The 14,416-nt window shown below is 41.0% G+C and overlaps 1 long non-coding RNA gene across 2 annotated transcripts; it reads right to left on the bottom strand.

Moving 5' to 3' along the window:
- Positions 1-727: 727 nt before the first annotated feature.
- LOC310657932 lies at positions 728-14,044 on the bottom strand. Of its 2 annotated transcripts, XR_014502012.1 has the most exons (6): positions 12,924-14,044; positions 10,422-10,568; positions 9,519-9,624; positions 1,918-2,017; positions 893-1,065; positions 728-857 (listed from the first exon to the last, which is right to left on the bottom strand). It is a non-coding gene; the product is annotated as an uncharacterized lncRNA (long non-coding RNA). The 2 variants fall into 2 exon arrangements; XR_014502013.1 differs by lacking the exons at positions 9,519-9,624; positions 10,422-10,568; positions 12,924-14,044 and adding an exon at positions 5,960-6,398.
- Positions 14,045-14,416: the final 372 nt, after the last annotated feature.

Here is a 14,416-nt window from a genome sequence, read left to right as displayed (position 1 = left end):
TGAGGGGAATGAAACTGATGCAGATGAACCTTGAGGCAAATCAGCCAGCCTACAAACTGCCTTGGACCAAATGGGTAGCCTGGCTCATGCATCTCAGATGGCTCCAGTCCTGCTCTCTGGTGTTTTCCATACTGTTGCTGATTAATTATAACCTTACTTGGAGCGTATATTTCTTACTTTTTACTATGGGTTATTCATAATTAAGGATATTGATGGTAATGTATGTTTGATTTAATAATAATAATAATGCACCATGTCCCCCTGATGTTCTAGGTGGCAATGAGGGCCAGGGCTTTCTCAGTCAACGTGCCTGAGATGAGGTGGAGCTTGCCTACTTGCTTGCTTTCTGAACCTTTAGTATTTCCAAAAACTCTAGGTGGTAGCATATCTCGCTTGGTTATTCACTTGTGAGTGGAACTAAGGTTCCTCCCTGCCTGAAAACACTCATATAATGCCAATGCAGCTAGTGATTTGATATAGATGATCGGTGAAGCAGGGTGGAGATGGCCCTCAATATTCAGCAGGTAGAGGATGAGTTGCTGCACTGGTATGAGAAAAATGCAAAAGTGAGCTGAAGCCGTGCGCACTGTGAACATGAAGGGTATATGATACATATGGTACACTACAGTCCCAGACACTTCAATATTCACCAGCCCACCACAGAAGGCACTCAGATATAGATATAGGCCTCTTCAGAGGCCTAGGAATGATACAGACAAACCAGGGATTAAATGCAGATTTTATATACAGATATAAGATACACTTCAATACATTGATCTCCAGAGCAACCGTATTCAACAATGAACATAAGTGCAAGATGAAAATTGATTCTGCTTCCAAGGTGCCAATGAAGATGCCTTCCTTCTTCCTTCATATATATTGTTGAGCCCACCATAATGCTGTTGATCACCTCACCATGATGTTGGTTTGTAGTGCAGCTCCTTCTCGTTCTCACATAAGCCACTTGGAAAGGAACTGGTTGGTGTCCAAAATCACCATCTCTTTGGTACAAAGCCAGGTTGATAATTGGTTGTTTCTGGGTTTCCAATGGTGTTTTTTGAGTAACTGAGAGTTCAGAAAGAAGAATCATTGTCATGTCATCTGAACCCAACCACTGCACCAACATCGTTCAAAGCCAGAAATGTACCTTTTACCTAATAGTTTAAACTCTCTCTCACTCACACACACACACATGAAAAGTTTAGTTTTTTTCAGGAAAGTGTATGCACCATGAATACAGATCTGTTCACTAGTAATTCTCTTCATGAAGATTTAATGGATGAATCTAATTCAAATTCCCCTAATGGACATACAGAAGCACAGAATTTTTCATTCCCAACCTGCATACATTAAATTTTCAAACAATGGCAATAGCCCTTGAAACAAAGATGACAGATTTTACATTAAACAAGCTCTTCTCTCACCTCCGCCTTCACTTCCCCCGCTCCTCCACCCGCCTTCTCCTCCTCCTCCTCCTCTCTCTATCTTTTGTTTATTCAGCGTTTGAACTCCAGGAAACCAATTCCTAACCTGCAATATCTCAATTCCAAAAATGACTAAACTGGGGAAATGATTAAACAGAGAAAGTATTTGCGGGATTGTTTAAAAATTAAGTTTTACCTCAACTGAAAACATCCCATCATAAAATTAAAATAATCAGAGCAACATCCGCCAGAAGTGGATATTGTCAAAAGTAAAATAGTTGTCTCTATGTGAAGTCTAGTAAGTTCAAAGCCTGGCTGCAAATCTATCCCTTCGACAACACTGTACAAACACATTATTTAGATTACATTCTGCTCCTGATTAATGACAGCAGAAGATCAAATGTTAATAGCTTAAGAATCTCCTCTGCTCTCTGCACATAAGGAGTACTTTAAAGTGCACCATAATTTCACAGTAATAAATAAGAGCTCTCACCTAAATTATACAAGCATTGTCCTTTGGTTGCTGCAGAAGTGTCTATTCAATGTGGAGTTTTTATTGCTGGTTTGTTCGGTAGAAGATTCCCATATATGGTCTATGAGACAACCAGAAGGGGAAATGATGTGCCTTGCAGAACATTTAATTCACATTCCTGTTCTGCTTTCTGTATAGCTTTTGAGCTTATGGCAGCTGTATTCTACAGGCTATATGTTTTGTATTATCAAATGCTGCAAAATGCCTCCTTGAAATGTCAGGTAAGACTGTGCAGTAGAGCAATGAAACTATATATTACATTTTATAAAGCATGATGATAGAAATAAGGAGGAGTCATTGTGAGCCAGAGGACTAAAGGACAAGATCTGACGAATAATGTTATCTGAAATTAAAATCAGATGAAACAAAATTTTGCATTAGTGATGGTGCAGAATTTTGTGATTACTGACTTCAAGGTACACATTTACCCACCTTATAATACTCAACTATATTATGAAGAGAGTAGAATTTCTCCCAGAAGTTCTTTCATGTCCTGCTTAGAAGGTTCCACATGCACACAGCTCCTTCATAGGGACAAATGCAGAAGTGTTTTAAACTCTCTTGATGAAAGGGATGTGGGTGGCGCTGTGGGTTAAACCACAGAGCCTAGGGCTTGCCGATCAGAAGGTCGGCGGTTCAAATCCCCGCGACGGGGTGAGCTCCCGTTGCTCAGTCCCTGCTGCTCCTGCCAACCTAGCAGTTTGAAAGCACATCAAAGTGCAAGTAGATAAATAGGTACCACTCTGGCGGGAAGGTAAACGGTGTTTCCGTGCGCTGCTCTGGTTCGCCAGAAGCGGCTTAGTCCTGCTGGCCACATGACCCAGAAGCTGTACGCCGGCTCCCTCGGCCAGTAAAGCAAGAAGAGCGCCACAACCCCAGAGTTGGCCACAACTGGACCTAATGGTCAGGGATCCCTTTACCGTTACCTTTACTCTTGATAAAATTATTAGTAAACTAGGTAACTAGGTATAAACTAGGTGACACTTTATCTTCTGAGGAAATAGCTGACATTTCATGTCAATGATAGATTTCTTGCAAATATCACATATTTCCAGCTCTAGAACCCTTTCTTGTTCTTCTGTTCATTGAAGCAGAGACAGCTGGATTTCCAAGCTGTCAGTCACCATGAATGGTACTGTGCGTTGAATGCAGTATAATGGACACCCCAGTGGATAAGTGTGTGTGTGTGCGTCAGTGCACAAACTGAGGGAGACAGATAAGGTTTTTCCATACATTCAGCAAGAAAGCTTCTAAATACTGGCTTGACTCTAAATTAAGACAAGGGGATCAGTTTCGCTCTACCTTCAAAAGACGCTGCATTACTTTCCAATTTCTTTTCAGATATACATATGGATTATTTCCAGGGTAGAGAGAGAGGTTGGGAAATAGCCATAATACCTATGGGTAAGTCAATAGGCCACCCAATCCTTGGTTTTCCAACAAGCAGGCTAGTCATGGGTTAATTTATGTTACATATTTTTAAATTTGTCAAAATAGAGTCCTGCAATTAGAGCTCCAGGCTCCCCTTCCTTTCCCCATAGTCATCCTGCATAACTCATATGTGTCATGGTTGTTGTTTTTTTGAACATGGCCTAAGCAGCAGCTGTTGTGAGACTAGCCTGCAGAACATCCCATCATGCCTGCACCATACACCTTTAGGGGCAATAAATTAGAGATTCATTATATAGTAAGTCCGAACGCTGCAGATTCCTAAATTCAAAGTGCCAATTTTCAACCAGATACAGCATCTGTATCAAGTCTCTTGCCAAGCCAAGCAACCTTTTGATCACGTTGAAAAGGAAACCCCCAGAGTTCTGTCATGTGTAGCCTTTGCAATCGAGTCCTCCTGAAACATCCTTCTAGAGTGACTCTGTCAAACAGTGATCTCATCTGGAGTGTGACCTTTCTTTTCAGCACCTCCATGAGTTTCCATGCTTGCAAATGTTTAAATTTCTCACTGTTTCCTCTGTGCAAATGAACATTTTCCCATGTTTTCCTAAGACTTCAGCCTGGAGGCAGCTCTCAAGGAAGCGGAGAAGGGCAACCCTACTGTAATGAAATGGCAGTGACTAGCCTAGTGCTCACTTTGTCGGGGCTGTACCACTTCAGTCTGTAGGAGGGTTCTGTTCTTGACAAAACAATTCCCTAAACAAAGAGAATTGGTTGTCTTGACACCACATGATTGACATGGAGATTACGCTGCCCACCTCTCAGACTCTGGCTTCAAAGCCCTTTTGCTCTTTGCAAAAGGCTTTTGGGCAGCCCACACCCTCCCATGTGGCCTCTGAAGCCTCTCTGAAGTAGTGCCACCCTCCACTTCAATATCAGTCAAACAATGTTTAAAGCGGGGTGGAAGGCTGCTTGAACCACTTTGCAAAACTGATGTTTGAAGCAGCTTCCCTCCTCCTTTAAACATTTCTCAATCAATTGTTTAAAGAATGGGAGGAGGTTGCTTCAAACAGTGCTTCTGCAAAGCGCTTAAAGAAAGTCCCTGCACTCCTGTCTGATCCCCTGTAGGGATCCTCTTAAGGCACTTTGGAGAAGTGCTATTTGAAGCAAGCACAGCAGCTACTGCTGCTTCTACTCATTGAAAGGAGCAGCCAATGGGTGCAAGTAACAGCTCCTCCTAAGCTGCTCTAGTCATCCAATAGCCAAGCTGGCAGATAGAAGGAGTAAGAGTGGACCAGAGATGTTTCAGGGTATGACAAAGTCAGAATTTAAACAAGTTTCCCATGAGGTAAAAGGTAAAATAAAGGTATCTGCCATGAGGGACATGGGTGGCGCATTGGCTTAAACCACAGAGCCTAGGGCTTGCTGATCCACAGGTCAGCGGTTCAAATCCCTGCGACGGGGTGAGCTCCCGTTGCTCGGTCCCTGCTCCTGCCAACCTAGCAGTTCGAAAGCACACCAAATTGCAAGTTGATAAATAGGTACTGCTCCGGCAGGAAGGTATACGGCGTTTCCGTGCGCTGCTCTGGTTTGCCAGAAGCGGCTTAGTCATGCTGGCCACATGACCCGGAAGCTGTACGCCGGCTCCCTCGGCCAATGAGCAAGATGAGCGCTGCAACCCCAGAGTTGCCGCGACTGGACCTAATGGTCCAGGGTCCCTTTACCTTTACTTGGGACCATAATAAGTCTCTGTCCATTTGCTCAGTAAGATGAAATCCTGCTCATGCCATACAATGTTCTCCCGCATGGGTACAAATGTATTGGGATTCACTGTCAAGCATTGGGCTGTGGTTCTGCAAGAGGGTGGCAGGAGAGGATAGCAAGTGCATCAGGCAGAGTCAAGGAGAATCAGCGAAGCATTTAAATATTTCAGTGTGTTATAGTATAGTATTTGTATTAGTATATACAAAAAGAATGGGATCTACAACCAGAAACTGTATCCACACCTCTCTTCAAGAGCATTGGCTATTCTTCTAAAATTATCTGCAATGTATCGTCGTGAATAGGAATTTTCAACTCTGACAAATATGAAAGATCAGAAAAGAGAAAAGCTTATTTATGTAGATGAGGAGATGAGAGTTTGTTTGTGTCAAATTAGACCAAATATGAGATTATCCGGCAAAAGCAAGCTCAACACCCCTCATTGAGTTTTTATTCATACATATGCAAGAGGCTCGTTTATTATTACTTTTGGGAATGATTCATGTTCTTATGTTTTATAGTTTCTGGATGTCCCATGATCATATTATAAAGTGGTTATGTTCTGTGTTATAAATCAAGCACTGCTATGAGTGGTTTCTTCTTGATTTCCAATGTGTTTCTTATCACACACAAAAATTGGTTGTGGCATGAGCAAATTTTTATTCTGAAAGTGTGGCCCAGAGAAAAAAGTTTGAGAACCATTGCACAAGAACACACACACACACACATATATATATATATAGAGAGAGAGAGAGAGAGAGAGAGAAACATCCTATACATATGATGTTAAAATGCAGCAAACCTGACTTTTCGTCTGGGATTCCCCTCCTCCTCCAACCTACTTTCTACTCACCACACAATGTATTGCTGCAGGTCTTGCATTCCCTGTTTTAAAGGCTCCTGCATCTTACGCACAAGAGAGACCTAGACACCTTCTGGCTGCTTCGGAGCATAGCATCATCAAATCTGCAGTCCAGTCAGCTTTACTTCCAAGCTGCTGTGTACATAGTCAGCGTTACTGAAAGAGAGTCTCTTTTTCATCTTCTAGAAGTTGCTGCGAATTCTTTGGAGCTGCCAGTTACACACATTAATGTGGAACTAGAGGAATTAGGAATCAAGGTTCTGGTTTTATGAATCTGAGTTAGAACAAACTTTAGCAACTGCCTGATCTCTCACATTCTGACTGTTTCTTAGAAATCATTTTGGGAGTGGGAAGGGGGCCTTCTTAGGGGCCTTCCCTGTTGCAGACAGGTGTCTTTGCCCCCCTGAATATTTGCTGGAATGGGGCCAGGCCCCCTGCATGGTGCAGAGCACTCCTTTAGACAATGCAACAACATGCACAATATGCCTAACATCACATGTGTGCAATGCACAACACGTGTGTGATGTCACACACACGTGATGTGCGCTGGGGGCAACCTGGCGCATCTGGTAAAGTAAAACATTGATAGGATTAAACAGGCTAATTTCTCACAAAAATTGAGAAGAATTGTGTCTATACATGTTGCCTCATATCACAGGTCCTAGAAGTGCTAGGAAGTTGCTTTTTTAAAATGACAGCTAGGACTCTGAGGGTGGCGGTTCACCCTGGGGGTACCAAAGGCAGCCTTAGCGGATGCTATGGCACCCAGAGGTGCTGGTTTGGCAACCCCTGCCTTACCTTGTATACTCCTGTGCAGTCACTTCAATCCTCAGGAGAGACCGTCTTCAGAGTGCTGGGGGCTCCCAGGGTTAGTGTAGCAGCACATGACATTTTGAGAGCACTTCCTGTTAACATCAGGAAGTTACCTATAGTTTTGGCATTTAGGTGCCTTCATAGGCTTTGAAGATGCTGAAACTCAGGACGCAAGGGAGAAATGTGCTAAGAGGAAGGCACGCTTGGCAAATCCATACCGCAATCAACTCCTGTGCGGAAACCAATGTCCCCACTGTGGAAGGATGTGTGGATCCAGACCTGGCCTCCACAGTCACTTACAGACTCATTGTTAAAAGACAATCTTACTCAGCTACGAGTGATCACCAAAGAAGAAGAAAGCCAGCTTAAAACTCATCTCTTGACCCAGGCTTTTCCTGGGGGTAATCCAGCTTGTTGATATAATAACCCAATTGAGCAATCTATGCTGTTTTTTCTCTTTGTTTTATGAATGCAATTTTATTGTTGATTTTATATTGTTCACCACCATGAACTTTGTTCTTGAATATAGAAATATTTGCACGTAAATAAAATATGCTGAGGAAGCAAGTGCCTAATTCATGTCATAATTGCATTTAGCATGTTTACTGTGTTGAGTGGTTGGCACCTGCGCTTGGCTCACAAAACAGTTCCTGGGGGTATGCGGATGTCGCCTCATGCATGTTGAATTACATCTTAGTGTTAAGGCAAATCCTCACTCCCAGTACTTCTAGCAACCTAACCCAGAGATAGCAACTGATAATGACTTTATTTTACTTAATAGGGAAAACTGGCTCATAGCATGTTGCTAAGATTTGAGTGACTGTTGCCAGATAACTTTGACAGAGAATGAGGGAAGTCAGAGCTGTGGCAACAGAGACAGGAAAACTCTAAACCTACACACAGCCTGAACTTCTGGTAAAAGCTGGGAAAACATTGGTCATAACTGTCTAGGGTGGTATCACTTTAATGTTTGTCATTTCTTTAGTAATACCCATATACTTATTGCATTGGAAGTTAGAATGGGGAAGCAGCTCAGTTTTAAACCACGAGTGACCATCCTAGTCTTTTTCTGTCTCTGTGGCTGAGTGGCTAGGTCACGCCTGCATAATCCAGTAACGTAAAGGTAAAGGGACCCCTGACCGTTAGGTCCAGCCGCAGACAATTCTGGGGTTGTGCGCTCATCTCGCTATATCGGCTGAGGGAGCCAGCGTTTGTCCACAGACAGCTTCTATGTCATGTGGCCAGCATGACTAAGCCACTTCTGGTGAAACCAGAGCAGTGCATAGAAACGGCATTTACCTTCCTGCCAGAGTGGTACCTATTTATCTACTTGCACTTTGACGTGCTTTCGAACTGCTAGGTGGGCAGGAGCAGGGACCAAGCAACAGGAGCTCACCCCGTCGCGGGGATTCAAACCGCCGACCTTCTGATTGGCAAGCCTTAAGCTCTGTGGTTTAGACCACAGCACCACCCGCGTCCCCTGCATAATCCAGTAGTAACGTATAAAAAGGGGGATAGTTGTACTACTTCCATCCTAGCAATAACCCCAGCAGGGGAAGATCAGCCTGGCCCCAACTAGATTTGAATCCTTGCACAACTCACTACTTCTGGTGCTGCCGATAGGATGCCCGTCCTCTACGTATTCCCTCCTGTAGCTTTGTCTTTTTAGGACAGCCTGAGGACAGGAGCCGCATCTCTGCCACAGGAGACACTTTAGAAATTACTATAATTATTATTGCTCAACAACTCTGGGCAACTTTTCCCTTCCCACTCTTATTTCAGAGCTATTTTTGTCTTTGTATCAGAAAGGCACCTGGCCAATTGCATTGCCAATAAATATTGCTGCAAACATTTCTGAGATCATGAAATTTCCAACAAGTGGCTCTTGTTCATGTTTGGCTCTTGTTCATGTCTTACTTTAAATGTTGTGAGGATCCTATGCCCTTTTAAAATGTGTTTTTTTGGGGTGAGGGTTATTGGGTTGTTGCTTTTATTTTGATTATGTATTTTGTGGTTTTATATTTTGATTTTATTCTGTGAACTGCCCTGAGACCTCCAGGTATAGGGTGGTATATAAATTCAATTATTATTAACAACAACAACAACAACACATCTCAGGTGTTTATAGTAAGCCAGAAACTTTCCTAAACAACTGTTGCTGCAATTTATGTAAGGATAACTGAAATCGTTAAAAATGCCTGAGAAATATGATCTGGAAGCCAAGTGAAAATATCCTTATCACAGATCATTAATTTGCCATGTCATCAAAATGGGACATCATCTAAAGTGATATTTCTAATTCGTATGGTCATACATTTATTAATCATTCATCTGGTTAGTATTCCTTTCCTTGAGCAGCTTTAATCAGGGCAATGATCTGTTTGACAGCTAGACAGGCAGTTAGACAAGGAAAGACCCTTTAACAAGATGTACCTTCTTTGAACCAATTAATCTTTCTGTAAATTTGTGTATTCTAACAGATGGATGAAACTCAAAGCAAGCATTTGACCAAAGGCATAAGTCAGCTTTTGACATTGTTTTCTTTCAAGCAGTAGCCAGAGGCATTAATATCATTTTTTACAAGTCATCCAAAACAATGATAAACTCAGAACTGTGATTGTACTAAGTGATATTTAAATTAAGAATATTACCCATGCACATGTATTATCCCAAAAGTATTATCCTTTATTTAAAAGGTGATGGATTTAAGAGCCATTAAAAACTGATGAAGCCTTACCACTGTGTGCAAGTAGCCACATGGCCCCTGGTGCTATTATGGAATGTCCTCAAACATTACCAGTTTGCATGGTGGGTGGAGGGAGACTATCAGCAAGTTCATAGTCCTGCTTATACATACACACACACACAGAGAGAGAGAGAGAGAGAGAGAGAGAGCGCATACGGTAATTGGTTGCCTTTTGTGCAAGCAAAGTTATTAACATCACAGTTTGTGATTTCTGTGTGACTTTTACACATTAAAAAAAAAACTTCTACAATAAATTTAGCACAGGTTTTTTGTTTTTTTTACCCCAGCCAGCTGAATAAATGTTCTACAAAGCTCTTGGGATTTTGTGTGCTTAGATGTGAACTAAACCAAAAGCTGGTTATTTTGTTGTCAACAGCACAGTAAAAAGATAAAGTCAGATTTTGTTTTGGACAGGAGAGAGACGTCCTCCTTGGTCGTTCAAGCTGTGTATGCCTTGTCTGCCTATGTTTTTTTCAGAATAACTGAGGATTTTAACTCCTTGGCTACAAATGAAGGAGTAGTACAACATGCCACAAACCATGCACTCCCCCCACTGCTGGACAATCAGAGCTGCTTTCAGCCCACAGTTAAGCTCCACAGCAAGTACCTGAAAGTAGGAACACCTGTGGGAACCGACATGGTCCAAGAGCCTATGCAAATATCTTGATCTCATAAGTAGAGGAAGGCTTGGCTGTTACATAAGTTTTGAAATCACCCAAACTGCCTGCATCTTGTGAGCAACTGATGGGGCAGCTCATAAAGAACACTGATGAAACTAGTGCCTGTTTGTAGATATCACCTTCCTAGAGCATCAACAGGTTTCATCAACAGAACATAGTGTCCAAATCAAGTGAAATAATAGTACCGCTCTATTCTGCCTTTGTCAGACCCCACCTGGAATCCTGTGTCCAGTTCTGGGCGCCACAATTTAAGGAGGATGTTGACATGCTGGAATGTGTGCAGAGGAGGGCGACCAAGATAACCAAGGGTCTGGAAACCAAGCCTTATGAGGAATATTTGAGGGAATTGGGCGTGTTTAGCCTGGAAAAGAGGGGAGTGAGAGGAGATATGATAGCTGCCTTCAAATATCTTAGGGGCTGTCATGTGAAAGATGGAGCAAGCTTTTCTTCTGCTTTGGAGGGTAGGACTCGAACCAATGGCTTCAAGTTACGAGAAAGGAGATTCCAATTAAACATATGGGTTTATACTAAACATAGCGGGTGGCGCAGTGGTCTAAACCACTGAGCCTCTTGGGCTTGTCGATCAGAAGGTCGGCGGTTTGAATCCCTGCAACAGGGTGAGCTCCCGGTGATCATTCCCAGCTCGTGCCAACCTAGCAGTTCGAAAGCACGTCAAAGTGCAAGTAGATAAATAGGTAACACTCTGGCAGGAAGGTAAACGGCATTTCCGTGCGCTGCTCTGGTTTCAGTGTTCCATTGTGCCAGAAGCAGCTTAGTCATGCTGCCCACATGACCCGGAAAAACGCTGGCTCCCTTGGCCTGTAAAGCGAGATGAGCGCCACAACCCCAAAGTCATCTGTGACTGGACTTAACTGTCAGGGGTCCTTTACCTTTTTTTTTAACCTGGAAAAGAGGGGAGTGAGAGGAGATATGATAGCTATCTTCAAATATCTTTAGGGCTGTCGTGTGGAAGATGGAGCAAGCTTTTCTTCTGCTTTGGAGGGTAGGACTCGAACCAATGGCTTCAAGTTATGAGAAAGGAGATTCCGACTAAACATACAGAAAAACTTTCTGACAGTAAGAGCTGTTCAGCAGTGAAAAAGACTCCCTTGGAAGGTGCTGGACTCTCCTTCCTTGGAGGTTTTTAAACAGAGATTGGGCAGCCATCTGTCATGGATGCTTTAGCTGAAAGTCCCGCATTGCAGGGGGTTGGACTAGACAATCCTTCAGAGGTCCCTTCCAACTCTCTGATTCTGTGATCAGGGGCATTGCATCCCCGTTAGCCTCTTGAGGCAAAACAGGAATGTGCCACTACCCCACACTGCCCCACTCCCTGGCCGTCGTTCGCTGTGTTGTGCAGCAACGCCTGCAAAGCGCCATCAGCATTGCTTGAGTCCGTGGCCTCAACTAGTCTCACTCTCCATCTCTCCACTGTCAGGTGAATAATGGCAGAGGTCAGATCTGTTTGTCCTATTATTTTCTGCTCACTTGAATGTGATTTGATTACATATTGTGTGTATGTATGTGTGTGTGTGTACTGCGTGTGTGTATTAGAGTTGATAAAGAGAAATGCAAAACCTAATCTCAAATGTCTTTTTTGTCCAATGTTAATCGAAGTAAGATAAAAACATGGCAAAAAAGAAAGAAAAGAGAGGTATAAAAATAAGAGGGGGGGGGATAGAAAAGAGCTTTCATGAGGAAATGAAAAAGATAAAGTTCAGAGATTATAGAACTTCCAATTCTTCCTCTGTCCGCTGTATAAAAACAATAATCACTTCATTCACTCCAATATAACTCAACAAAACCACTTTCTCTAAACAAACTACCTTCAATCCTCAAATACAAATGTCATTATTTCATTTTCTTTTTCACACACAAAGTCTATGAGAAGTTTCCAAACTTTAAGAACGACTTTTCTCTGAATAAACAGGTCAGTTCTGCCATCTCAGCTAAGTCTGTTAATTTTAACAACCGTTCTTCCATTGCTGGTGATGATGAGTCTTTCCGGCTTTGTGCATATAAAAGTCTTGCCGTCGTAATCATATATTGAAGCAAAGTTCCTTAGCTTTTTTTTTTTTTTTGTAACTGTATGTCTGTAAGTTCCAGCAGGAAGGGTTCTGGTTTCAATTGAAGGTTAACTTTCAAAATTCTCTGTTTCAGTGTATGTATTTGTATCCAATATTTTTGGGCTTTTTCACACGTTCACCAAACACACACTAAAAACATCCCTTCATGTTCTTTACATTTCCAACAGGTATACAGAATAGTTTTGTACGTTCTAAATAATTTATCAGGAGTTAAGCACCAGTGGTACATAATTTAATTTAAAAATTCATTTAAGTCATAACACAGCTTATATTTTAACCCTTTAGTTCACATATATTATATTATATCCACTGTATATTATATCCACAATTTCTCACCTATTTAATCATACATTCTTTAATTTGATCTTCTTGCATTTCCAATTTCAACAATAATTTATACATTTTTTGCAATAACATGTTCATCATCTATATATATCTGCATTTCAAAATTTGTCTTTTTTGTTCTATACCAAATGTCTTTTTATCCCACTTAAGTCTATCAGCTGGTTATAGATGTGCAAACCATTGGAGACTGTAGCCTTCTCTTGTTAGTTATTCCCTTGTTTGAATTTTACAGTCCCCTTTACTCCACTCTAATAATTATTGGTAGGTTAACCATTTCTCTTTACCTGTCGCCTCTTTTCTATGAAACACTTTTTTGCGTTGAAATCCATAGGGGTATATCTTTGTATATAACCTAGGTGTATTTCTATTCCAGACTCCCAATATAGTACATCTAACAAAATGTTTTTTAAACTCCACATTAACTTTGATCTTGTCATACCACAGATATCCATGCCATCCAAACCTTAAATTGTGACCTTCTAAATCCAAAATTCTCTTATTTCTCAAGGTCACCCACTCCTTTATCCAAGCTGGGCAGCCATGCTGCAACGTACAATTTCAAATCAGGCAGTCCCAGTCCTCCCCTCTCCTTCTCATTTTGCAGTATTTTCATTTTAAGTTAACCCGTAGTTTTTTTACCTTTCCATACAAATTTAGATAAATGTTTTTGCCATTCTTTAAACGGTAAGTCATTATTAACAATAGGTATGGTTTGAAATAAAAACATCATTCTAGGCAAAACATTTTTATCACTGAAATTCTACTGAAATGACAGTTTTAACTTCTCCCTTCTTAATAGATCTTTTTTAAACTTCAGCCCATGTTTTAACATAATTAGTCCGAAACAATGTGCAGTTCATATTTATCATAGTAATACCAAGATATTTAACTTTTTTCCATTTGAAACCCTGTTTTCTCCATCAAAACCTTCTGGTCTTATGCTGTCATATTCTTTGTTAGTATTTTCATTTTCTGATGGTTAACCTTAAAACCTGCTAAATGTACCAAACTCTAAAATTTTAGTTTATCCATAAAAGTTCCTACTCCCTGCAATAGGATTTCTAAAGTTAATATCAAATCATCAGCAAATTCTCTTAGTTTGTACATTTCTTTTTAAATCTTTATTCCCATAATTCTCTCATACTGTCTCTAAACAGCACTTCTAGGACTGGAGTGAAAAATACTGGGCATAGTAGAGATCCTTGCCTTGTCCCCTTTGATAATATAATAGAGGCCCTATGCTTGAGTTTTGGGTTTATCTTTTTAAAATCAAACCTGACTATCTTACATAAGTCTGATTTCAAATCAGACAGTATAATGTTGAGATGCATCTACATGCCTCGTTATTTAAATATGAAGCTTTACTTTGCATTTGATTGTTTTTTTGTTTATATTGCACTCTTCTCTCTAGCATCAGGGTGGCTTAATGACAAATGAACTAATAAAATAAAATAAGAAGCTAAAAACAGACAAAATGAAAACAGGTGCAATTATGGGGCAAGTGCAATATTTTCAGAAGGCTGAAGATTTAAAATCTATTGTCAGTTTGGAAATACATGATTTGGTTCAGCAGCTGTGAATTATCATAGTAATAAAGTCACAGCTATTCTTTTTTGTTAAACTGAATGAAGTTGTCGTATTTTAAAATAAGGATGAAACCTTTACTATATTAAGTTCAAATCACATTCACTAGTTCAAACATTAATTTACATCAAGAAATGAGAAGTGGCTGGTTCATGTTGTAATTACTGACTTTTTAAACTTGTACATCAGCAAG

Source organism: Podarcis tiliguerta (genome assembly GCF_965153285.1).
Source record: "Podarcis tiliguerta genome assembly, chromosome: 9".
In the NCBI taxonomy this organism is placed as follows: Eukaryota; Metazoa; Chordata; class Lepidosauria; order Squamata; family Lacertidae; genus Podarcis; species Podarcis tiliguerta.
Note: the sequence above shows the minus strand (reverse complement) of the source record. Positions and strands in the feature narration are given on the sequence as shown.